General features: G+C 40.5%; 1 protein-coding gene across 1 annotated transcript in view; it reads left to right on the top strand.

Moving 5' to 3' along the window:
* Window positions 1-17,845, top strand: part of actn3b (actinin alpha 3b) — a 53,894-nt gene that overhangs the window by 3,642 nt on the left and 32,407 nt on the right. The gene's annotated exons all lie outside the window — the stretch shown is intronic.

The raw sequence follows: 17,845 nt of genomic DNA, 5'->3' as shown, positions 1-17,845 counted from the left end.
AGCTGAAATCACACTGCCTTTGACTGTTTTTAAATAGCACCCATAAGAGAAAGAATCAGAGAGAAGAGTCTAATGCTGCCATCTAGAGGGATATGCAGTTATTGTGGGGAAATATCTCTAATGTCATAACCGTTTTTACGAATAGTTAAACATTTAAATGAAATATACGTTTTGAGACAGCAGTTTGTTGTTGTTGCTATAGCTAAGCTATTGCTAATGCGGCTAAACTGTAAACTTTACTGTTAGCCACATTAGCATAGTAGCTATGGATTTTTTGTTTGTTTAAGATTTTAACGGTTTGAAATATTGACTTTTAGTGTTGTATTAAGCATAAGAAGGTGCATCTGACGCTGTGGTAACCTAGAATTGGGTTGGTTTCTGTTTTTATTTATATGTACTAATGTTTTGTAGGTTATATGACAGACATGCACATAATATACACAAACAAAATGTTGTGTTAGATGTGATTAATTCATTTTAACCAATTTGACAGCACTATTTATCTAATTATACATTCTTTCTTGTGTTCATTAAGTGGAAAATACAAATTACAGCTCCAGTGACTGAAAATAAGTAGGCCTACCCTATCTGAACTAATTTCAGAGCAAATGTATCAAGATAATTAATTTGATTGAAGGTTGCCGCATCGCCCAGCTCCAAGAAAATGTCTAAGACTGCAAGAAAAATATATTGCTGCTGTTTGAAGAATAGAAATGACTCCGACCTTGAAGTGATCTTTGACATGCATTAAGATGTAAACATACCTCCCTACAGTCATTGCCCAAGTGAATTATAAATATCCTTTACACAAGTCTGGTCAAGATCCTTATTTGCTAACAAACGGCTGTATTCATGTGGGAAAAGTCACCGCTGATCAAATTAAGTTGACGTCTGTTATCTGTGGTGTGAAGTCACTTCTTTCTGCCAGTCATTTTTGTGAGGGCCACTTCTACTTCTGTAGCTGAGTAGAGTTACAATGTTTCCATTGCTTCTGATCTATTTGTCAGGGGTTAGATATCATAAGGACATGACAGTCGTTCTCAGTGCTGAAATTCATTGGCACACTTTGAGTTTCAGATCAGATTCAGACTGTGGCGACATTTACATAGAAATATTTCATGCTTCCCCATGACTTACTACTAATAATATTATTTACAAGACGTTTACCAGGTAAAATCATAGCTATGTTTTTATGACTTTTCCCCGAAATTGGAAAGATCACATTTAAAAAAAAAATATATATATATATATTTAATGCATTTTCTGTTTTTCTTTTTCTTTCCTCAAACACAATTTTTCAGTAATAATAATAAAAAAGTATACATATAATTTCCCAAGAACGGCTGACCCAGATATTTGAGATGATTTTATATTCTCAGTATTGTGAGGTTTCGTGCAGTGGGGATGTTTTATAGTGCTGTTATGCAATGACCTCTCATATATCTGGATTTATTTACAGTCAAGGGGCAAACATTATGCATGCACTTTACTTTTTACATTATTACTTTTCATTATTTCTGATATGGTTAATCCGTTTGAATTCACTTTACACAATCTCTCAAAAGATTAATTTTAATCTTTTTAAAATATAATTAAATATATTCATGGCTAAAACATAACAATCACACAAATCAGTTTTTTTTTTTAACTCATGTCCTTAAATTGGAAACAAGGTTGCTTATTTCAAAAGCTAAACACGTTCATCATTCGTTGAAAAAGAAAATGATTCTGATTTTTATTTTCCAAGGGTTTCAGGTCCTATTGTACATTAGTGTCATTTATTATTTCTGTATTATTCTTACAGAAAGAAAGTGTTTGAGGGAGCGAGGGAGAGATTGTGTGGTCAGATCAGATGGCAGTTGCTATTCCAGAAGCTGTGGCCATGTAGGGCAGCAACTATAAACTACCAGAGGGAGCACACAGGCCTCATGACGGCTTTGTGTGTGTGTGTGTGTTTATAGGTTTGTGCATATGCAATTATATATGAACATTTTGGTACTATATATGTTTTTGGACACTTTCAATGCCATAGTGGTGTTTAAAGTCCCGTTGGAGTTCCATGTCGAGTGTGTGGTTAATCTTACAGTACCACAGTATTGCCATCTTATACCACTTCGTACCATGGTACCCCCACAGTGCTTTTTGTGTGATGTGATGGGTGATATTTTAAGAATAAACTGTAATGTGGTCTCTACAAGGGACGAAGTGTGTGTGTGTGTGTGTGTGTGTGTGTGTGTCCATCTGCCCAACTCATAACTGATGGGTCAGTTTTAATGCGATGCTCCTCCAGCTGTCTGTGGGAAATTTGTTACTTTTATTATTCACATTATTTTAACATTTTAACGTGATATAATTCCATCCATCCACCCACATATGTGGAATGGATGGATGGATGGATGGATGGATGGATGGATGGATGGATGGACGGATGGATAAATATATGATTGAATGAATAAATGGATGAATAGATAGATAGATGGATGATTAGATAGATAGATAGATAGATAGATAGATAGATAGATAGATAGATGGATAGATATTTTTGTTTCTGAGCTTCAACAGTGGATTAGATTCTCTGATGTAATCACTTCTAAAAGCAGGAAAAGGCTAGTTTAGAGTGAAGCACTGTAGATGAGGTTGCCATAGTAACTCGGTATGTGAGAGGTTCAGTCATGGAGTTAGAACTTATTTTAAGGAAACTCTTTCAGTAAGACACACACACACACACACACACACACACAGTCTTTCTCACATCACCTCCTCAGCGGTCGTCAGTCACACTTCTGTGAAGCCATTAATGAGTGCTGCCACAGTCGATAAATGTGGAAATGTGAGATGCTGTAAGGGTGTGTGTGTGTGTGTGTGTGTGTGTGTGTGTGTCTGTTGGGTGACTAAAGGGCTGCTGCCGTGCCATTCCTTTTAGATGATATCAGATTGTCCATTTCGATTAACATAATTCAGCCCAGATTACCAAGAACCAAGAACATGTTGAAAGGACATCAGGAACACTCATAAAAAGTAATCCTGAATGCATTGAAACTCGCATTTAACTTTAATCCGGCTGATTTCTCTCCACCGTATTACATTAGCAATAGCACTTCATTTGCATGACACCTCAATGCTTCAGATTGTAAGTAACTCTGGGGTTATATCTGAGGTATCAGCGCTCTGTTGCAAAACACGTTGAGTTGCCTACAAAGGAGTATTTTAAGGCGTCAGCTGGGCTTCTGATGCTGTGGGCCCGTTCACACACGTGTTCGGAGCTAAACGAGCGATAAACACGCCGAAGATAGCAAGATAATCATTGGTAAACAAGACACAGGTCGAGTCTGGATTGAGGTTAAAACACAATGCTGTTTCTTCTTTATTGCATCCGACAGGAATGGTGTAACCCACTGTGAGTAAAACATGTTTTTATATGTGCTAGTACTGCATTGTAACAGATCGTATTGATTATGTGTAGGTGTCTAACTGAGCATACCTTAGCACGCTGTCACAGGCTGGAGAATCCTTTATTTGTTGGTTCATCGCGATTTGGGATCAGATTCGGACATGTAATGTTATGGGCCAGGGCTCGCAAAACTCAATGTCCCGGGGCTGTGTGTTTTCCAGATGGACTACCAAAATGTAAGCCTGTCGGCAGGCCGGTAAATCTCAAATAGTGAAATAACATTCCTTTCTCGATCTGCGCTGTTCATTCTCTTGACTTGATGTGTGTGCGGTTCGCGCTTATATCCACCAATCAGACGAGCCAAGTAAGAAAAAAATTAATCAATCGCGGGTGGATAAGAAAGAAATCATTGTTTGTTTGATAAAGATGTTTACGAGCCCTGTGAGAGAATCATTCTGGTTGTCGCTTTCAAAACAATCCCTTCCGAGTCTCCAGTGCAGCACACCCATCAAAACCCAGCGTTCAGAAGAGAGCCTCAAAACCAGTGTAGAAAATAGCCTATTAGTTATTAATTATGTTTTTGAATGTAAAAACCACACAACCGTCATTAGTTGACCTCAGACAACAGTATAAAAAAATGTAAACAGCCAGTTCAGGAGCTCGAGCTATGAGTAGTTTTATATTTCTCCAGCGGTTTCGATTCGATAATGCTTTATGGGATTGTAGGCCTTTCCCTCACTAAAGCTGTTCTTGTACCTTTGTCTTCTTTTTTTGCTTCAGATCAAAGTGTTGTGATTGAGCTTGTAGCTGACTGTCTTGGTTCATGGCTTGTAATGCTTTAACAAAGACTATTTTTAAATCCCAATGGGAAAAATTTATAAAAATAATTACGGAAGCAGCTCTGCTAAAAAAAGGGGGGGGGTGCACTGTTGCAGTAGTTATGAGATTCCAACATAAAAAAAGCGTGTAAAAAAGCGAAAAAAAACTTTTCTGAGAGCTGTGAATTGTACCATGTGACTGCTGCATTAATATTGGCATTGGTCGTGTTGCCACAGAAACGCATAACGTGACCAGCTCAGAGAAGAATGTTAAGACATTTAAAGCGGATGACAAAACAGCAGTGTGTGCTTGTATAGTTATCGTTATAAATAGCTTATTAGTTCTCTCAGTGTGAATGGCTAGGCCTTTTCTCTCATGCATTGTGTCTCACATGACATGGCTTTCTAAAAAATAGATTTAAAAAATGCATCTCTAGACCTTGTTTCCCACCAAATTCCACTATCTTTGTAGCCTGACAAGCCAGACCCTCATCAAGATGTTTGGTCTGGAAACTCACCATTGACAGCTCAATCTGAGGGGCGGATAAACGGTTGTCTTTCAAACTCCCTCTGCACGCGATAGGATAGCGCTACACTAACCAGAGCAACGAAGGTGTATTAGAGCTCGCTGACAGATTAAACTTTTCCTTTTCTTTAAAACTCGAGCAAAGAACAACACTCGGCTCAGATGTGGATTACACCGGCTACTGTGATGAGGAGGATGGGGAGTGTGATCATGTGCTCTCACACACACACACACACCTCTGGATCTGGCCTTTCTGTGGTTATTTCCTCACACTAGATCTGGTAATCATGTAAATAATTGTAAATAAATAACTAGCGTAAATATGCTCAAGTCTGAAAACGTTCGAACACATCTGAAATGTCTGAATTTGAATAAAATTTGAGACAATTTTCCAAAGACTCCTGAATATTATTTTATTTTCAAAACATTGCAAATCGCGTTCTAATCGCGAAACAAATGCCTTACAGCGGGGCGAATGCGATCAGAGCTCGATGTTTTCTGTTAGACCGTCTATCCGAGATGTTTCAGTCGCTCTGAGATGCTTTTAGGTTTCCCAAATTTGTCAAAAATGTTGATGGAGCGGAGGTGGACACTATTATCAGCTATTATCATATTTCTTTTACAACAACGGCAAGAGTCGTCAGACGCCATTGCAACACCTTCCTGGAAATCACAAATTGCGCCAAGAAGCATTTGAGCGACATCCGTTGGTGACGCCCCTTTGGAAATGACTTCTCTATGAAGCTTTGCCAGCTTTGCCAGTTCATTCAGTTTAAACCCCGCCTTTCTGAGAGCTTTCTCTGCTCTGATTGGTCAGGACAACCTAGTCCGTTTTGATTGGTCGACTGCTTAGCATATCTAAATTTCAGCTCTTCCTCAGCACTCAATACACAGTGTATGGCAACGATGGCGTCGTTTTACCGTATCAATCTCATCCTTTGGAAGTGCTTTCGCAGCTCTTCGACATGTAAATCTTACTATCTCAGCTGCAACTACATAGCCTGACAAGCCAGACCTACATCAAGATGTTTGGTCTGGAAACTCACCATTGACAGCTCAATCTGAGGGGCGGATAAACGGTTGTCTTTCAAACTCCCTCTGCACGCGATAGGATAGCGCTACACCAACCAGAGCAACGAAGGTGAAGCGGAGCTCACTGACAGATTAAACACTCGCCGTATCCGGTCGGCTAAACTCCGAACATATCTTCCCTTTTTAAGAATGACTTCAGTGACGTTCTTTGTTCTTTTCTCAGTGAAAAGCTTAACTCCAAGTCTTCCAGAGTCGCGGTCAAAGCTGATTAGAAAGACTGCCGTTCGCGTGTTTCTGTGTTTACTAGAAGCACGCAAACGCAACTCGGCCGTCATTATGTTAAGCCCCGCCCACCGACTCTATACACGATGTGATTGGCCCGACCAGAGTTTGGCTTTTACAGCTCAGAAGGGTATTGAGAGTTGCTAGACGACACTCGCGGCAGATTAGATTTGCTGCCGCTAGGGTGCGTCTAGATTTCTAGGCTACTATCTTCCATATCATGCAAAAACACGTTTCCTTCATGCCAATTTAAATATGCCAAATCAAACCTATATTTTATTCAACCCCCAAAGTGGCGATACAAATATGTAAATAAATAAATAAATAGGAACATAAAAATTACTCAGAGCAAATAAAAAGTTTATTTTATCCAACAGCCTATTTGTTTGGTCTAATATTGCACAGTTGTCTAAGCAAAATGCGAAAATTATTTTGAAATATGTGCAAAATGTAGCACAAATGTTTACAAAATGTGTAAAATCAGCTGATCTCTGCAAAATGGGATTTAATATGGTAACGTCTGCTTGGTGTAAGAAATCATGGTTTCAGTTTTATGTCACATAAGCATTAGTTAAAACCTCTAGCCTGTGACGAACTTTTAAATGTCTGATTTATTTAAAACTGTTTCTCTCCGGGGATGATGCAACAGATGCCGTGTGTGTGTGTGAGAGAGTTCATACACAGGCCGAGGGAACTGTTGCATTGTCTCCTGCTGCGTGATTTGCAATCTCGTCATTGTTTTCCCTCCTCTGAAAAAATCAAGAGAGAAAAAACGGGCAGGAGAATGAACGGCAGCCGTCCAGACAAATGACAAGCTATTAATACAGCACTAGCTACTGTATTTACCCACAATTACCAGGAGCCTTTTCCAATTTGGTGTTCATGCGTTAGTGAGGTGATAATTCCTGCCCACTAGAGGCATTAGATCTGCATACCTGTGTGTGTGTGTGTGTGTGTGTGTGTGTGTGTGTGTGTGTGTGTGTGTGTGTGTGTGTGTGTGTGTGTGTGTGTGTGTGTGTGTGTTTGGCTTGACCTGTCCACTACAGTCATACAGACTTTGTGAATGTTGTCCTGACCACAATGTGGCACATGAGCGCATTATAAAGATTTTTTAAAAGAACAGTTTGAACAGGTGAGCAGTTCATAACCTCACAACTGAGCTCTATAAACGAGTGTCCACAAGGACCTAATGGTGTTTCATAATCATTTCATGTTACTGAAACATTTCATACTCATTTCATGTCGAGTTACTAAACACTAAACTGGAATACTTCAATAAGACTCAAATATTCAAACATGTAGCCAGTTTTTCTGTTTGTTTGATAATGATTGACATACTTTACATTATAACATTGACATTCTGATTATGCTTTATGATTGTATATATTGCATGCATTTACATGCACTGCACTGTTGGGGTGACGCATTACAAGTAACTTTAATCAGATTACTTTTTACGCAAGTTACTTAGTTTTGCCATTCATTGACTTATGGCTCTTCTGGGCTTGTTTGTTTTTCAATAACAATAACAACAAAAAACACTCTTTAGCAATAAAAAAAAAGAAACATAAATATGATGTTTAAACTCCTTTTTGCTTATTCATATGGTTGAATTGGACAATTGAAGGTCAGCAGCAAAGACATTGCTTAATAAAGTGAGATTAAATACACAAAGTATATTTGTTTTATATAAAAATTATATATATATATATATATATATATATATATATATATATATATATATATATATATGTATATGTATGTATGTGTTCTCCCACTTAGAAATCACGGAGGGGTCTGAAATTGTGTGAAAATGTCCACTGTGAGAGACATCATCTAAAAAAATATAAAAAATCCAGAAATCACAATGTATGATTTTTGAACTATTTATCTGTATGATACAGCTGCAAATAAGGATTTGAACGCCTGAGAAAATCAATGTTTATATTTGGTACAGTAGCCTTTGTTTGCAATTACAGAGGTCAAACGTTTCCTGTAGTTTTTCACCAGGTTTGCACACACACTGCAGGAGGGATTTTGGCACACTCCTCCACACAGATCTTCTCTAGATCAGTCAGGTGTCTGACCTGTCGCTGAGAAACACAGAGTTTGAGCTCCTCCAAAGATTCTCTATTGGGTTTAGAGACTGACTAGGTCACACCAGAACCTTGATATGCTTCTTACAGAGCCACTCCTTGGTTATCCTGACTGTTCTTCGCGAGTCATTGTCATGTTGGAAGACCCAGCCTCGACCCATCTTCACTGCTCTAACTGAGGGAAGGAGGTTTTCCCCCCAAATCTCGCAATACATGGCCCCTCTCCTTAATACAATGCAGTCGCCCTCGCCCATGTGCAGAAAAACACCCCCAAAGCATGACGCTACCACCCCCATGCTTCACAGTAGGGATAGTGTTCTTGGGATGGTACTCATCATTCTTCTTTCTCCAAAAACATCTAGAGGAATTATGACCAAAAAGTTATTTTTTGGTCTCTTCTGACCACATGACTTTCTCCCATGACTCCAAATTGTCAATGGGAACCTAAGACAGGCCTGGACATGTGCTGGTTTAAGCGGGGAACCTTCCGTGCCATGCATGATTTCAAACCATGATATATTCGTGTTTTACCAACAGTAACCTTGGAAACGGTGGTCCAGCTCTTTTCAGGTCATTGACCAGCTCCTCCCGTGTAGTTCTGGGCTGATTTCTCACCTTTCTTAGGATCATTGAGACCCCAGGAGGTGAGATCTTGCACGGAGCCCCAGTCCGAGGGAGATTGACAGTCATGTTTAGCTTCTTCCATTTTCTAATGATTGCTCCAACAGTGGATCTTTTTTCACCAAGCTGCTTGGCAATTTCCCCGTAGCTGTACAATTTTGTCTCTAGTGTCTTTGGACAGCTCTTTGGTCTTTGTAGGTAGTTGGATTCGTACTGATTGTATGGGGTGGACAGGTGTCTTTATGCAGCTAACGACCAAAAACAAGTGCATCTAATTTAGGATAATAAATGGAGTGGAGGTGGACATTTTAAAGGCAGACTAACAGGTCTTTGAGGGTCAGAATTCTAGCTGATAGACAGATGTTCAAATACTTATTTGCAGCTGTATCATACAAATAAATTGTTAAAAAATCATATATTGTGATTTCTGGATTTTTTTTTAGATTGTTTCTCACAGTGGACATGCACCTACGATGACAACTCATATGTGGGGGAGTAATTTCTAAATCACAGAGGTCCCTAGATAATACTAATCCTGTGTGAATAGGCCTTTGTAAAGTAATTTTTCCCAACAATGTGGAACAAAATGCTGATAACTATCAAAAAATTACTCATTTTAAAAACCAAAGTAAGCAGGAAATCCATTAGCATGATGTTTTCAAAGGATCAGGCTCAGCACAGCTTCATCTGTGACACTATTTCTTTATGATGTGATTAATGTATTTAAAAAACATTAATATTTTATATCTCAGAGCAGAGATCCAATACGTCACAACGAAATACAGTGATCCCGTTATAAAGTGTGTTCACACTGACTGCGAGTTGGAGATTTGAGGTGACTTGTTGGTGATGCGATAGTTTTTATTTAAACCCAACCCGACTAAAATAGCTCTGACCCTAGAGGTCAGTCGTAATGTGGTTTGAAAGGTCACCTATTAAAGGGCTTCCCCAGCCGTCACGGTAGGGTTTGGAGAAGACAGACATCTCCGCTCATTCTGATGGCGCATTACCTCACGGTTAAAGATCGACACCCCCCACCGGCACACACACACACTAACAGGTGGATGCTGGGAAATGAATTAACTTAACAGAGTGGAAGTGGCAGCTGCGCTCATCCAAGAGTGGGTATTTAAAGGCTCAGGGTTGCATTATTGGCTGCTTATTAGTGCTTATGTCTTTCATTTTGGTTTTAGGCAAGTGTTTTTTTGTGTGTGTTTGGACAATATTGCTGTTTATGAGATGTGTTCGCATATATTGTGTATCAGAGAGCACTCTGAGGGGATAAAAGCGCCTGTGGAGCTCCTGTTGTGTCTCTTACTGTGTTCCTTAGGAATCCCTCTCTCTCAGCTGTGTCTCGGGTGTCCTGTCACATCCACATTTAGACATTGTCACCCCTCCTCCATCAGCGCTTCCTTCCAGCCGTCCTGCTCTGCCTCTTTTCGACCTTTCCGTTCCCCTCGTTGTGTCTCCAAGGCCCTGTTTACGGCTTGTGTTAAAGGACAACTCCGGTGAGAAATGAACCTAGGGGTAATTAACACATGGTTACCGAATAGATCGTTCTCTGGGATGCGAATGTAAAGAGTTTTATCTCTAAAAACAGATTAGCTTATAACGCTTGTCTATGGGGCACAGACTAAGTAAAATTAAATCGCTAGTTAATACCACTAACAAGGCTCAAAATAGCCTCACACTAACACGGTAGCATAATGAGGGTCCTACATGCAAACCGCCGAAGCATTGGGAACTTTGTAAGTGTACAAACAGTTTAATAAGAAGATACTTTATAAACACAGTACATTACGCAGTTACAGACAGCACCCATCTTGAAAAACTTGGGCATCTTGGACGAGTCGAGCCGTGAACTCTGTGCTTAAGCCTAGTTCACACTGCCCGATTTTTGCCCTGATTTTGAGTCGCCGACAGGTTTTGTGAAATCGCCGACAAATGCCCGAGATCCTAGGCAAATCGGTGCTCGTGCACGCGAGTGACAATCACGCAGTGTGAATAATCAAAGACGTGATCAGAGAGAATCGCCAACACCGGTGAGATATTTGGCATGCTAAATTTCTGGAGCTGTCGGCGATTGAAACCTGCTGTGTGAACTGCGTTCTGACTGAAAATTACATTGGCGATGACCGACAGCCAATGAAAGAGTGAGATACAGGGCAGCGGGAGGTTCAGGGAGGAGTTATAGACCAGAATATTAGTATTTTAATAGATATATTATTATATTTACAATTCTATCAAACAGAAACAAAGCCCAAACATTTGCACATCCAGCCACAGCAGCAGCACATTACAAGATTGTTTATTTACCTCAAACTGTCTTTGCAGAACACAATCCTGGCTCCCTCTCTCTCTCCAACAATTTCTTCCGCCATAATCTTTTTTCTTTTTCTCCACAAATCAGCGCACGTAAAATTTGAAGCAAACTTTGTGCAGTTTATCATTTTTAATAACAATTCCAAGTCTCGCGCGAGAACTCCGGTCTGACGCACGTGTGATCTCGCGTTGTTTACTTGTCACATCGCACGTGTAGTTGGGAAACGTAGTTTGCGCACCGAAGATAGAGAGTTGTCGGCGATTCTTCCTCTTGTTCAGTTATGGGTCCAGCACACTGTGTGATTTTTTTCAAAATCCTTTACGAATGTCCCTTGTCAGACTGTACAAACATTATCCCTGATGTAAGCCATGACACATTGTAAGATCTCAGTTGGCATTAATGTCAGACTGCACGATAGTGAAGGTGCGCTAAAAACGGACGCGCGCTAGAAAACTCGTCCGGAGTTTTATATCATCAATGAATGACGCGTTCAGTGACGGTGAGCTGCATTACACGCGGGGCTGAAATGCTGGCTACAAAGAAATCTCTAGCACTCGTTTTGGTCATAGTTTGTCTTGAAAAACGGAGATATTTGACTGTGTTCGTAGGAGAAGTCACACTGCAGGATTGTGTGCCAAATCTTCTGACACTGCCAGAATTTGTCTGAGGTAAAATTTGATCGCAGCGCTCGTTAATCGGCCGCCGGTGAACATGTCAAACTAACGACCAAAGACGTCAGATTTTAGCCTAGGATCAGAGGAATCTTTTAGGATTTGCTAAATTGGTCTCAGACGGCCAAATCGTGGCCAAAATCGCACAGTGTGCACCCGGCTTTATGCAGTGTGAACTCCTCTGTCGTCAAACCATCGTGCAGTGTGAACACAGCAGTGACTGAATGATACCCCAGATAGTTACGCAGTGTGAAAAGAGCACTGACCCGACGAGTTTGAAAATCGTGCAGTCTGAACTAGGCTTAAGTGATGTTTTTGTTAAAAAATATTATAGGTATGGGACACCTTCTTCCCTAGTAGTTAGTCAACCATATATTTTACTAACGATATAATGCATGCATTTCCATGAAATTAGATTTCACAAACTTAATTCCTATCGATCAGCTCACTTAGCACAGCGTTCGTGGCTCGACTCGTCGAGACTGTTTTCCAAGATGGCTGCTGTCCGTAAACGCGTAATGTGCTGTCTTTATAAAGTATCTTCTTATTAAACTCTTTGCATGTAGGGACCCTCATTATGCTACCGTGTTAGTGTGAGGCTATTTTAGGAAAGCAATCCGGTCGAATGTGTTTTCGACGACCTCTGGAAGTGTTGAAAGTGGACAAGCTCAGAGCGTTTTAGACTTGTTTACACCTGTATTAGAGTAGCTCTCTTTTGTGATCTGATCGACCAATCCGCATCTTAATGAGGCTTATACCTCCATCCAGTTTGTCTCCTCTAAAGGTTCCCAAAACGCTCCTGACAGTCCCACTAAAAGCCTCTAAAGAGCTCGGGATGAGACATCCCGGACTTGTTTGGAAGAAAAGCTTCTGGATTGGGCCGTTTGAGGCATTTAGTTTCTCCACATCTGCCTCTCATCTCATTCGTTTTTCTTTTCTTACCTCTCGCCTCTCATTCTCAACTACCGTTATCTCTTCTTTTTTTCTCATTCATTCATCTCTTCTCTCAACATTCATCTTCTCTTCTCTCTCTTTTGTTTCATCTTTACTCTTTCCTTCTAATCTGATCTCATCTTTCATTCTTTCTATTCTTGTCTCATCCCTTCTCCTTTCTTAATGTCTCTTCTATTCTGTTTTCATCTTCTCTTCTCATTTTCCCTTCTGTTCCCTTTCATTTTTGTCTCATTCTCTTCTCTCTGATCTTTTATTCTCTTCTTTCTCAAATGTCAGTCATTCTCAATTCTTCCTTTTCTCTAAACTTTCATTCTCTTCTCTTCTGTTTTCATCTCATCATCATCTCTCATCCCTTCTTTTTTCTGTCTTCCTTGCTCTTCTCAACTTTCATTCTCTTCTTTTTAAACTTTCATTATCCGTTATCTCCTGTTCAGTTTTCATCTTCTCATCCTAGTGTCTCTTTCTTCTCCTCTCTCAACTTCCATGATTTCTTCTCATCTCTCATTTTCCCTTTGGTTCGTCTCAATTGGTCTTATCTCTTATTTTCTCATCACTTCTCTTTTCTTCTCATTAGGTCTCATTTTTTATTCTCATGTCTAATCTCTTCTCAACTTTCATTATCCTTTTTTTTCGGTTTCTAACTTCTCGTCTTCTCTCCTCTCTTGTCTTTCGTTCTCTTCTTTCTCCAATTCCATTGTTTTCTTTTCTTAGTTTTTTTCCTTTTCCTTCTTCTCCTCTCATTTGGTTTAATTTTTCATTCTCTTCTCTCTTCCATTATCTTGTTTCTTCTTTTCTCATTTAGTCTCATTGCTCAATCTCTTGTTTCTTCTCATCTCTTCTCTTCTCATTTGGTCTCATTCTCTTGTTTCTTCTCTTCTCATTCTGTCTCATTTCTCATTCCTTCTGGTCTCATTTCTTATCCTCTTGTTTCTTCTTATTTAATCTCTTTCTCATTCTCTTGTTTCTTCTCATCTTATTTCTAATCCTCGTTTCTTCTCTTCTCTTCTCATTTAGTCTCATTCCTCATTCTTGTTTCTTCTCATTTGGCCCCATTCTCTTGATCTAATTTCTTCATTCTCTTTGCTCATTTTCCTCTTTTCTTCTCCTCTCTTCTCATGTCTTTTCTCCTCTTGTCTCATTCTCTCTCTTGTAATCGTTATAGTTTCTGCAGCCTATGTTTGGCGTGTGTGTGTGTGTGTGTGTGTTTGGCGATCCACCCACTCAGCCCTACAGAGACCCCTGGCTTCCATCTCCACATTCAATTACACCTCCTCCATCCTTCTTCCCGCTCTCAACCTCTCCATCCGTCTCTCTCATCAGGAACTCCTACATGTCCTGTTGTTCATCAGTCCTCCTCCTCTTTCATACATTACTCTGCCGCTCAGCACAAACAAACACACTCAGACTCATTTACATCGAGCAGCTTTGCCCCGTAACACCCACATCACTGGCACACGGCTCTTCCTGGCATCTCACACGCTGAGAGTGACGGATATTTATAAGATCGTTGAAATATAGCTAATTAAAACAACATCGCAGTCAGAGGTTTTAACAGATGATTTTGTTCACATTTTCATTGTTAAACCTTTAAAACATTAAAAATGTCAGATTCTTAGAGAAGAGAATGATTCAGAATAATGAATAAGGGCCAATAAGACACATGGGATAGTGGAACTCGTTTTTCGACTTGATTCATAAGCTTGTGATTCTTGATTCGATTCATTTGGCTGAATATCAGGTACAGTTCATTCTCAGAAAAAAAGGTACAAAAGCTGTCACTGGGACAGTACCCTTTAGACAATTACTAATATTTCAACTTTTGCTACCAGTATGTAACTTTGAGGTACTAATATGCACTTTTTAGGAATAGAGGTGTACCTTTTAAAAGGGTACCGCCCCAGGGACAGCTTTTGAACCTTTTTTTCTGAGAGTGTATGGCCTGTTATTTTCTCTCAAGGAAACAAATCTCTGTAAACATATAGAGGGAAATCTGTCATAATATAAGAGTAAAAATATAATAAACATGTAATAGTGCATATATTCAGCAGAATGCTCCTCTCTATTTCTAGCAAACTAACATGCTATATGGTCATTGAATGTGACATTGTTCACAGGCTGTTTTATTCACGTTTTCCGCGTTAAGCACTCATTGAATGATCACATGTTGTACTGTATCTTTAAACATACCATCTGATGTTTGTGCATGTTTATTTGGTGCTATAACTAGTACAAAAGAGGAACACAGATGGGTTCACGCCACATTAAAAAGCGCCAAAACTGTAGGCCTTTTTATTGTTTGAATTTTGTAATAAAATTGACAGAATTTGTTTGATATCAGAAGCAGCGGTCTCTGTCTCGTCTGTCGGTGTGTTGTCAGTGTCCTCTTTGCTCTGTGATGTTGTTTTCAATGCCTGAGAAAATGAATGTGTGGCGTGAGAAGTGTCAATCGCATGAGTCTCACAATTAATTCATGAGAGTTGGCAGCCCTGCTTGCCTTGAACATCATGCTTGCGAATGCAACATTCACACGGGATTCATATTTCCTGTTAAAGTCCCCTTGAGATAAAAATGTAAGTTTCTTGGCTTTCAATATGAATATGTTAGTCTTACTGTTGTCTATAAGCTAGTGTTGCTCCAAAACAATGACTAAATTCATATTTAGAAGATATAAGCGTTAAAAACTTAGTCTCTCACTTCAGCCAATAAAGATCAATGATAGACCCATTTTCTGTCCAATCAAACGAGAAAACCCTCTCTAGAATCTGAAGCCCCGCCCCATTATAAACATTATAAACAGACGCTGAAGCTGCCGCTGAAATCGGTCACTTGTTCACTCATTTACTGTTTTCTACATGTTGAATTGCACATAGTGCACTATAGGGGACAGGGAACGATTCAGACACTGCACTATATAGGGGACAGGGAACGATTCAGACACTGCACTATATAGGGGACAGGGAACGATTCAGACACTGCACTATATAGGGGACAGGGAACAATTCAGACACTGCACTATATAGGGGACAGGGCACGATTCAGACACTGCACTATATAGGGGGCAGGGAACGATTCAGACACTGCAATATATAAGGGATAGGGAACGATTCAGACACTGCACTATATAGGGGATAGGGGACGATTCAGACACTGCACTGTATAGGGGACAGGGAACGATTCAGACACTGCACTATATGGGGGATAGGGGACGATTCAGACACTTCATTATAGAGGGGATAGGGAACAATTCAGACACTGCATTATAGAGGGGATAGGGGACGATTCAGACACTGCACTATATAGGGGATAGGGAACGATTCAGACACTGCACTATATAGGGGATAGGGGACGATTCAGACACTGCACTATATAGGGGATAGGGGACGATTCAGACACTGCATTATAGAGGGGTTAGGGAACAATTCAGACACTGCAATATATAGGGGATAGGGAACGATTCAGACACTGCACTATATAGGGGATAGGGAACGATTCAGACACTGCACTATATAGGGGATAGGGGACGATTCAGACACTGCACTATATAGGGGATAGGGGACGATTCAGACACTGCATTATAGAGGGGTTAGGGAACAATTCAGACACTGCAATATATAGGGGATAGGGAACGATTCAGACACTGCACTATATAGGGGATAGGGGACGATTCAGACACTGCACTATATAGGGGATAGGAGACGATTCAGACACTGCATTATATAGGGGATAGGGGACGATTCAGACACTGCACTATATAGGGGATAGGGAACGATTCAGGCAGTGCACTATATAGGGGATAGGGAGCGATTCAGGCAGTGCAATATATAGGGGATAGGGAGCGATTCAGACATTACACTATATAGGGGATAGGGAACGATTCAGACACTGCACTATACAGGGGATAGGGAACGATTCAGACACTGCACTATATAGGGGATAGGGAGCGATTCAGACACTGCACTATATAGGGGATAGGGAACGATTCAGACACTGCACTATATAGGGGATAGGGGACGATTCAGACACTGCATTATAGAGGGGATAGGGAACAATTCAGGCACTGCATTATATAGGGGATAGGGGACGATTCAGACACTGCACTATATAGGGGATAGGGAACGATTCAGACACTACACTATATAGGGGATAGGGAACGATTCAGACACTGCACTATATAGGGGATAGGGGACGATTCAGACACTGCACTATATAGGGGATAGGGGACGATTCAGACACTGCACTATATAGGTGATAGGGAACGATTCAGGCAGTGCACTATATAGGGGATAAGGAGCAATTCAGGCAGTGCAATATATAGGGGATAGGGAGCGATTCAGACATTACACTATATAGGGGATAGGGAACGATTCAGACACTGCACTATACAGGGGATAGGGAACGATTCAGACACTGCACTATATAGGGGATAGGGAGCGATTCAGACACTGCACTATATAGGGGATAGGGAGCGATTCAGACACTGCACTATATAGGGGATAGGGAACGATTCAGACACTGCACTATATAGGAGATAGGGAACGATTCAGACACTGCACTATATAGGGGATAGGGAACGATTCAGACACTGCACTATATAGGGGATAGGGAACGATTCACACACTGCACTATATAGGGGATAGGGAGCGATTCACACACTGCACTATATAGGGGATAGGGAGCGATTCAGACAATGCACTATATAGGGGATAGGGAACGATTCAGACACTGCACTATATAGGGGATAGGGAGCAATTCAGACACTGCACTATATAGGGGATAGGGAGCAATTCAGACACGGCACTATATAGGGGATAGGGAGCGATTCAGACACTGCACTATATAGAGGATAGGGGACGATTCCGACACTGCACTATATAGGGGATAGGGAACTATTCAGACACTGCACTATATAGGGGATAGGGAACAATTCAGACCATGCATTAAAGAGGGGTCCGGTCCAGAGACACGAGAGCACAGAGTACAAAAACATATCGGACCCGTTTGAAAGAATTCTGCACAGAATGCTGCATTTAGAGCGACGTGGAGGAGAACTGATTAGAGATTAGGAGGAAACTGCGTCTTTACCGAGCTCTACGGCTCTGGCTGAGCTGTGATTTAAACTAAATGCTATCAG

The sequence above is a fragment of the Pseudorasbora parva genome, chromosome 1, assembly GCF_024679245.1.
Source record: "Pseudorasbora parva isolate DD20220531a chromosome 1, ASM2467924v1, whole genome shotgun sequence".
NCBI lineage: Eukaryota > Metazoa > Chordata > Actinopteri > Cypriniformes > Gobionidae > Pseudorasbora > Pseudorasbora parva.
This window is presented reverse-complemented; position numbering and strand designations above follow the sequence as displayed.